At 36.6% G+C, this 6,232-nt stretch overlaps 1 long non-coding RNA gene across 1 annotated transcript; it reads left to right on the top strand.

Annotated features, from left to right (window-relative positions):
- The first annotated feature begins 4,855 nt into the window (after nt 1-4,855).
- Nucleotides 4,856-5,297, top strand: LOC143103956 (uncharacterized). Its single transcript, XR_012982965.1, has 3 exons — nt 4,856-4,984; nt 5,149-5,184; nt 5,266-5,297. It is a non-coding gene; the product is annotated as an uncharacterized LOC143103956 (long non-coding RNA).
- The last annotated feature ends 935 nt before the right edge of the window (nt 5,298-6,232 follow it).

Here is a 6,232-nt window from a genome sequence, read left to right as displayed (position 1 = left end):
TGGAATTGTTTTTTATTGCAATTATATCCCAACCATATTTCAAAGTCCCTCCTGATGTTTTAGCCATGTTATGCCTAGGATATTGCAATGCTATTATATACTTATTACAAGTAATTTGGAATGGTTTTGCCAGGTCATTGCAATGATGTTGCATTGTTATGATAATACTTATTTCAAGGTTCTTGGAATGGTTCTGCTAAGTTTTTGTAATGACAATGCAAGGTTATATTCAATATTATTATGTACTTACTACAAGGTTGTTGGAATTGTTTTTTATTGCAATTATATCCCAACCATATTTCAAAGTCCCTCTGATGTTTTAGCCATGTTATGCCTAGGATATTGAATGCTATACTTATTACAAATGTTTTGGAATGGTTTTGCCAGGTCATTGCAATGATGTTGCATTGTTATGATAATACTTATTTCAAGGTTCTTGGAATGGTTCTGTTAAGTTTTTGTAATGACAATGCAAGGTTATATTCAATATTATTATGTACTTACTACAAGGTTGTTGGAATTGTTTTTTATTGCAATTATATCCCAACCATATTTCAAAGTCCCTCTGATGTTTTAGCCATGTTATGCCTAGGATATTGCAATGCTATTATATACTTATTACAAGTAATTTGGAATGGTTTTGCCAGGTCATTGCAATGATGTTGCATTGTTATGATAATACTTATTTCAAGGTTCTTGGAATGGTTCTGCTAAGTTTTTGCAAGGTAATCACAATGTTATACAATACTGATTTCAAGGCCCTTGGAATGTTTTTGCTATATTATTGCAATGATATTGAGAGGTTGTTTGCAATATTGTTGAAGGTTGTTTATTATGTACTTACTACAAGGTTGTTGGAATTGTTTTTTATTGCAATTATAGCCCAACCATATTTCAAAGTCCCTCTGATGTTTTAGCCATGTTATGCCTAGGATTCAATGCTATTATATACTTATTACAAGTAATTTGGAATGGTTTTGCCAGGTCATTGCAATGTTGTTGCATTGTTATGATAATACTTATTTCAAGGTTCTTGGAATGGTTCTGCTAAGTTTTTGCAAGGTAATCACAATGTTATACATTACTGATTTCAAGGCCCTTGGAATGTTTTTGCTATATTATTGCAATGATATTGAGAGGTTGTTTGCAATGTTGTTGAAGGTTGTTTATTATGTACTTACTACAAGGTTGTTGGAATTGTTTTTTATTGCAATTATATCCCAATCATATTTCAAAGTCCCTCTGATGTTTTAGCCATGTTATGCCTAGGATATTGAATGCTATACTTATTACAAATGTTTTGGAATGGTTTTGCCAGGTCATTGCAATGATGTTGCATTGTTATGATAATACTTATTTCAAGGTTCTTGGAATGGTTCTGCTAAGTTTTTGTAATGACAATGCAAGGTTATATTCAATATTATTATGTACTTACTACAAGGTTGTTGGAATTGTTTTTTATTGCAATTATATCCCAAAATTTTTTTAAAGTCCTTCTGATGTTTTAGCCATGTTATCGCTATGATATTGCAATGCAGTATATGCTTATTACAAGTTTTTTGGAATGGTTTTGCCAGGTCATTGCAATGATGTTGCATCGTTATGATATACTTATTTCAATGTTCTTGGAATGGTTCTGCTAAGTTTTTGCAAGGTAATCACAATGTTAAACCATACTGATTTCAAGGTTCTTTGAATGTTTTTGCCATATTATTGCAATGATATTGCAAGGTTATTTGCAATATTATTATGTACTTATTACAGGGTTGTTGGAATCCCAACCGTATTTCAAAGTCCTGATGTTTTAGCCATAGTTGCTACCATAACTCAAACTTTAACCTCAGACTTATTTGCTGGTTACAATAACTTGGTAAATGGATTTTACTGTGTCTATTTCTCGATACTTTGTACAAAATTTAAGCAAGAAAAGGCCAAACAAATAAGATTATTTTGATACGACAGTCAATGGGGTTTGCCATTCTGAGAACCGTTTTGGTCAGTCTCTATTGTTTTTCGGTGGTGTTAGAGCGCGGAGAGTGAAGCGTCACTTTGACGAACTATCGGAAGATGAACGCTTAACAAAGGCGAACACTTTAACAGGGGGAATTAATTGGGCATGAATCATTGTGCTGAACGGTATTTGTCAATGAGCAGAAACACACACGAAATTCAAACTATTGATAAGATGTACTGGTCTGTATCTAGGCTAACATTGGACAAATAAATGATACTGACTCGCCATATCCTGACTCAGGAAAAAAAAATGTTTCTTGCTTTGCCGCAAACTCAGCAATGAAATCATAGGCCAGTTTGCAGGTAGTGACATGGAGATGCGCAAATAGTTTTTAATAGCCTGTTCAACTTCGAAAAGCTTCGTTCACCCGATGCCAGTCACTGATCGCAATTTCAAAGTTCGGAAAGCTTCATCTTTTTAAGTTTTAAGTGCAGTGGCCCCTATCTGCCCCCTTTGGAATTATATCTCGAGCCTATTTTAAGGTCCAGTGCGTTATGTCCTGGGATTCGGATGTGCTCAAAAAGAAAAGAATTTTTTTTTTTTTATAGATGGTTATGAGGAGCAATATGAGAGAGAGATCTGATGATCATTGATCGTTGTTTTGGGACGTTAAGCCTTTTCCATAGGCGTCAGTGAAGGAGATTGAAGAATGACCATTTTTTTATACGAAAATATTTCTTAACTACAAAAACTCAGTGTCTAAAAACTCAGTGTCATTCAGACTCAACTCTCTTGTTGTTTTATTATCTTTTTCGTTGTCGTTTGAACGTTGGCAAGCAGGCATGTTGCGGTTGCAATTTAAGTGAAATTTCTACAGTAGGCCTACAACATGCTGTTTAGGCTGGGCTACTGTCAATGTACTTGTACAGTTAAATGTTCAACAATTGCTTGTGTACAGGTTATATAATCAATTAGCTAAATCATTTGTCCAGCTGTTTAAAAATGTTTTCGTGCTACATTCAAACGCAAAAGGTGCTTTGATATATTTTTCGTTTGAACGTCGGCAAGCAGGCATGCTTTGGTTGCAATGAATGAGGATAATTGCTTTTTTTTTGCATTATTTTGAATATGACTTGCTCCAGTCTCAACAGCACGTACTTTTTCCACACGCTAAGTTCTACCACACATATCCCCTCTCGCTTTCTCTCTCTCCATCCCTGCACACGGTGCTTTCTTAAAGGAGCTGCACCATTTTACAACAATTGCATCTACATTTTCATATTAGAATGTTTTGTCAAGTGTAAGCTTAAACTACCGTGATCAATTTAAGTTCCCGTGCCCCCGCTGCGTCATGGAAGCAGTAAGTCAGTCGCATCAAAAATAGTAGTGGCATTGTGTCAACTGCAGTTTGTGCCATTTCTGCCGAGAAAATGGGGATCGTGATTCCTGAAGGAACCCGTCCAAACTTAACAGGGACCCACTGTATGATATAAAATATCTATAGCCTACATTGTATAGCTTACATTCATATTACCTTTCTGTTACAGAGCTGGGAATAGGCCTACACTGTAAAAATTGGATATTTCCTTGAAGAACCTCAATGTTACTCCAAGAACCCAGGGGCTCTTCTGAGAACTCAAACGTGCCAGGATGCTCTTAGAGGTCTCTGCAAGAACCTTAACCATTTTTAAGTATGAAAGGAGGTTCCTCAAAGAACCAAATTTAATCAAGGTTCCTGGATGATCTCCAGCTGAGAAAGAATAATTTTCTTGAATTTATCTTTTACAGGCCTATATTGCTGTGTAGCCTAGGCCTAACTGATTCAAAACATAACCTAATCAGATAATATGATGGCTAGGCATGTGATAGGCTATGACAACAAAATAACAGTTTTGAATAGTAATCGCCTATAGTTTGACTAGGCTAGTGTTTCATTGCGCAAAAGATCTGAAGCATTCCGCTACTTGTGTGGTGTTTTGTTAATTGTGTGTAATTAACTATTTTGAAAAACTAGACGAGCATAGGCTAGGCGTAACTGCCTATGCCAAAATAGCAGCAGAACACGGTCGGATAACTCGATGGGCACAGGTGTTGCTCGAGGCGATGACGCGCGTGTGAAATCAACGTGTCATCGTTCGTGAACGTTAACCTTAGAGCTAACTTTTTGTTTAACATAACGTTAGAGCTTAGCCTTATTTAGCCTACCGTTAGTTTGTTAAGTTATAAGATACCGTTAGCATTATGCCTTGGCTTGTATGCTATGCTTAAACTGAATGTTAGCCAAATATTCTGTCTATTTTACTCCTTCAGCACAGACTTTTCAACTTCCCGTGTTTCCAACTCTCCTGAAATGAAAGATAACATTAATGGAGGAAGTCCTGACGTTCATACTGCTGCACACAGATTATACAGGTCCTATTTGATTCAATTTCTATTCGGTAAGTGTATAGCATGAGGTAGCCTACAGCTTTACTTACTATTCTTCATTTGCATTCATGCAAAACAACAACCAGTCATTTAAAATATAGGCTACTCCATCTCTATGTTTAATTTCAAAGGTATCCAGTATCATGACATGTGTGCTGCTGCTGTATCTAAGCACCCATTCCTCCGGGATCGTACAGGACCAAGATATGCATGTAAGTAGATTATTAAAGTAATAAACATACAGTTAGGCCTACTGGCTGTAGTGAGGGTCCTTTTTTAGTGCACCTAACAAGTAGGGATAATGGGATGGGATATTCCTGTCAGGGGTATTCAGGTTGTTGTAGTCTGCTCACTTACAGATGCAATTGAATCATGTATGCCTACTATGACACTGTTCACTTATGTTGGTATGTTGCTTAACACCTGTATAAACCAGGCCATTGCATTTGAATTTTACTTTAGGCTAATTGGTTTATATAACCTTTCATATTATAGTTGGTTGGGAATGCTAAAAACAAATTCAAGAAGGAGAGAATCCCACTGAGCCTTCCTGAAATTGGATACCATCGAGCAAAGCATGGGAAAAGGCAAAATTCATCACAGGCAAGTCACCTTTTCCTCACAAAGCAACATGCATCTGTATCTCAAGCAGAAGCTTTCAGAATGACACTTCACTGTGATCCTTGTTGAGGTTTACTTTGATTCCAGGACAAAACTCAATCCAATGTGAGGGAAACCACACTTATTTTTTTTTTCTATTCACACAGATACCTGCTACCCAGGATGCAAACACTGTAGTTCAGGTATGGTGTGTGTGTGTGTGTGCGTGTGTGTGTGTGTGCGTGCGTGTGATATGTTCACTGATGATCTTTTTACACTGACAGGTTGTAGATGTTCTCGGTGATGAAAGCGTATCCAAATCAAAATGTAAGTTTTCAGATGATGATTAAACACCATATATTACTACTTATCACATTTCTTTAACCAAATTGACCTTTACTTTAAATTGAATGTAACATTTACAGGACAATGAGACAAAAATGAAGGAGGAGTGTTGAAAAGTAAACCCTGATCTAAATACGATTGAAAACAGAATAAGGAGAACAATCAGTGACAGAGTGGCATTTATTCAATGCCACACAGGAAATCCTTACTGAATACCCAGCTTTACACCACATTTGAAATGTGAGTTAACATTTGGCATTTAGTTCACTGCAAATTATTTTTCAGATGTTCTTCTGCCAAGCAAACATGTAATTTGTTCTTATCTTTTTAAAGGTTTTCTCTGAAATTCAGCACCTGCATAACATTGACCTAAGTACCAATCTGCACTAAATCAGGCCTGTGAGGAGACAACCTACAACTACAAAGGTATTAAGAAGTTTGATTTACACTTCATGTCATTACTGCTATAAAACTGTATGGAATTACAAGAATGTTATTACTGCAATAAGACTTATCCAGTGTATTGTTCAAATTCAGGACTCTTTGCAGCAGAGCGGCCATATGTTTGGGGACAATCCTGACAGGCTCATACGTTGTGGATAAGGTAAGAGTACCAGTCATTTAACACTGTTAGAAACTTCCCCTGCCAATGGGCTTGAATATCACCAATCACCATTCTAAATACTGTTATTCTGTACTTTTCAGATATCCAAGATACCCACACCTACCCTATGCATGAGAGGCAACCCCTTTGAGGAAGACACCACCATTACATTTTGCATGGACGGACAAGACGTCGTAACACCAGAAGATGTGTTGATGGGCATTGCTAGCAGTTTATTTAATTTTCAATATGGAATACCCGAAGGCCGTGAACAAGACATTGTTGTTTTTACAGTCTATGTG

Source organism: Alosa pseudoharengus, unplaced genomic scaffold (genome assembly GCF_046254945.1).
Source record: "Alosa pseudoharengus isolate Yale_2024_CS ecotype anadromous, Long Island Sound unplaced genomic scaffold, YU_APseudo_1.1 YU_APseudo_1.1_scf_5, whole genome shotgun sequence".
Classification (NCBI taxonomy): Eukaryota; Metazoa; Chordata; class Actinopteri; order Clupeiformes; family Clupeidae; genus Alosa; species Alosa pseudoharengus.
This window is presented reverse-complemented; position numbering and strand designations above follow the sequence as displayed.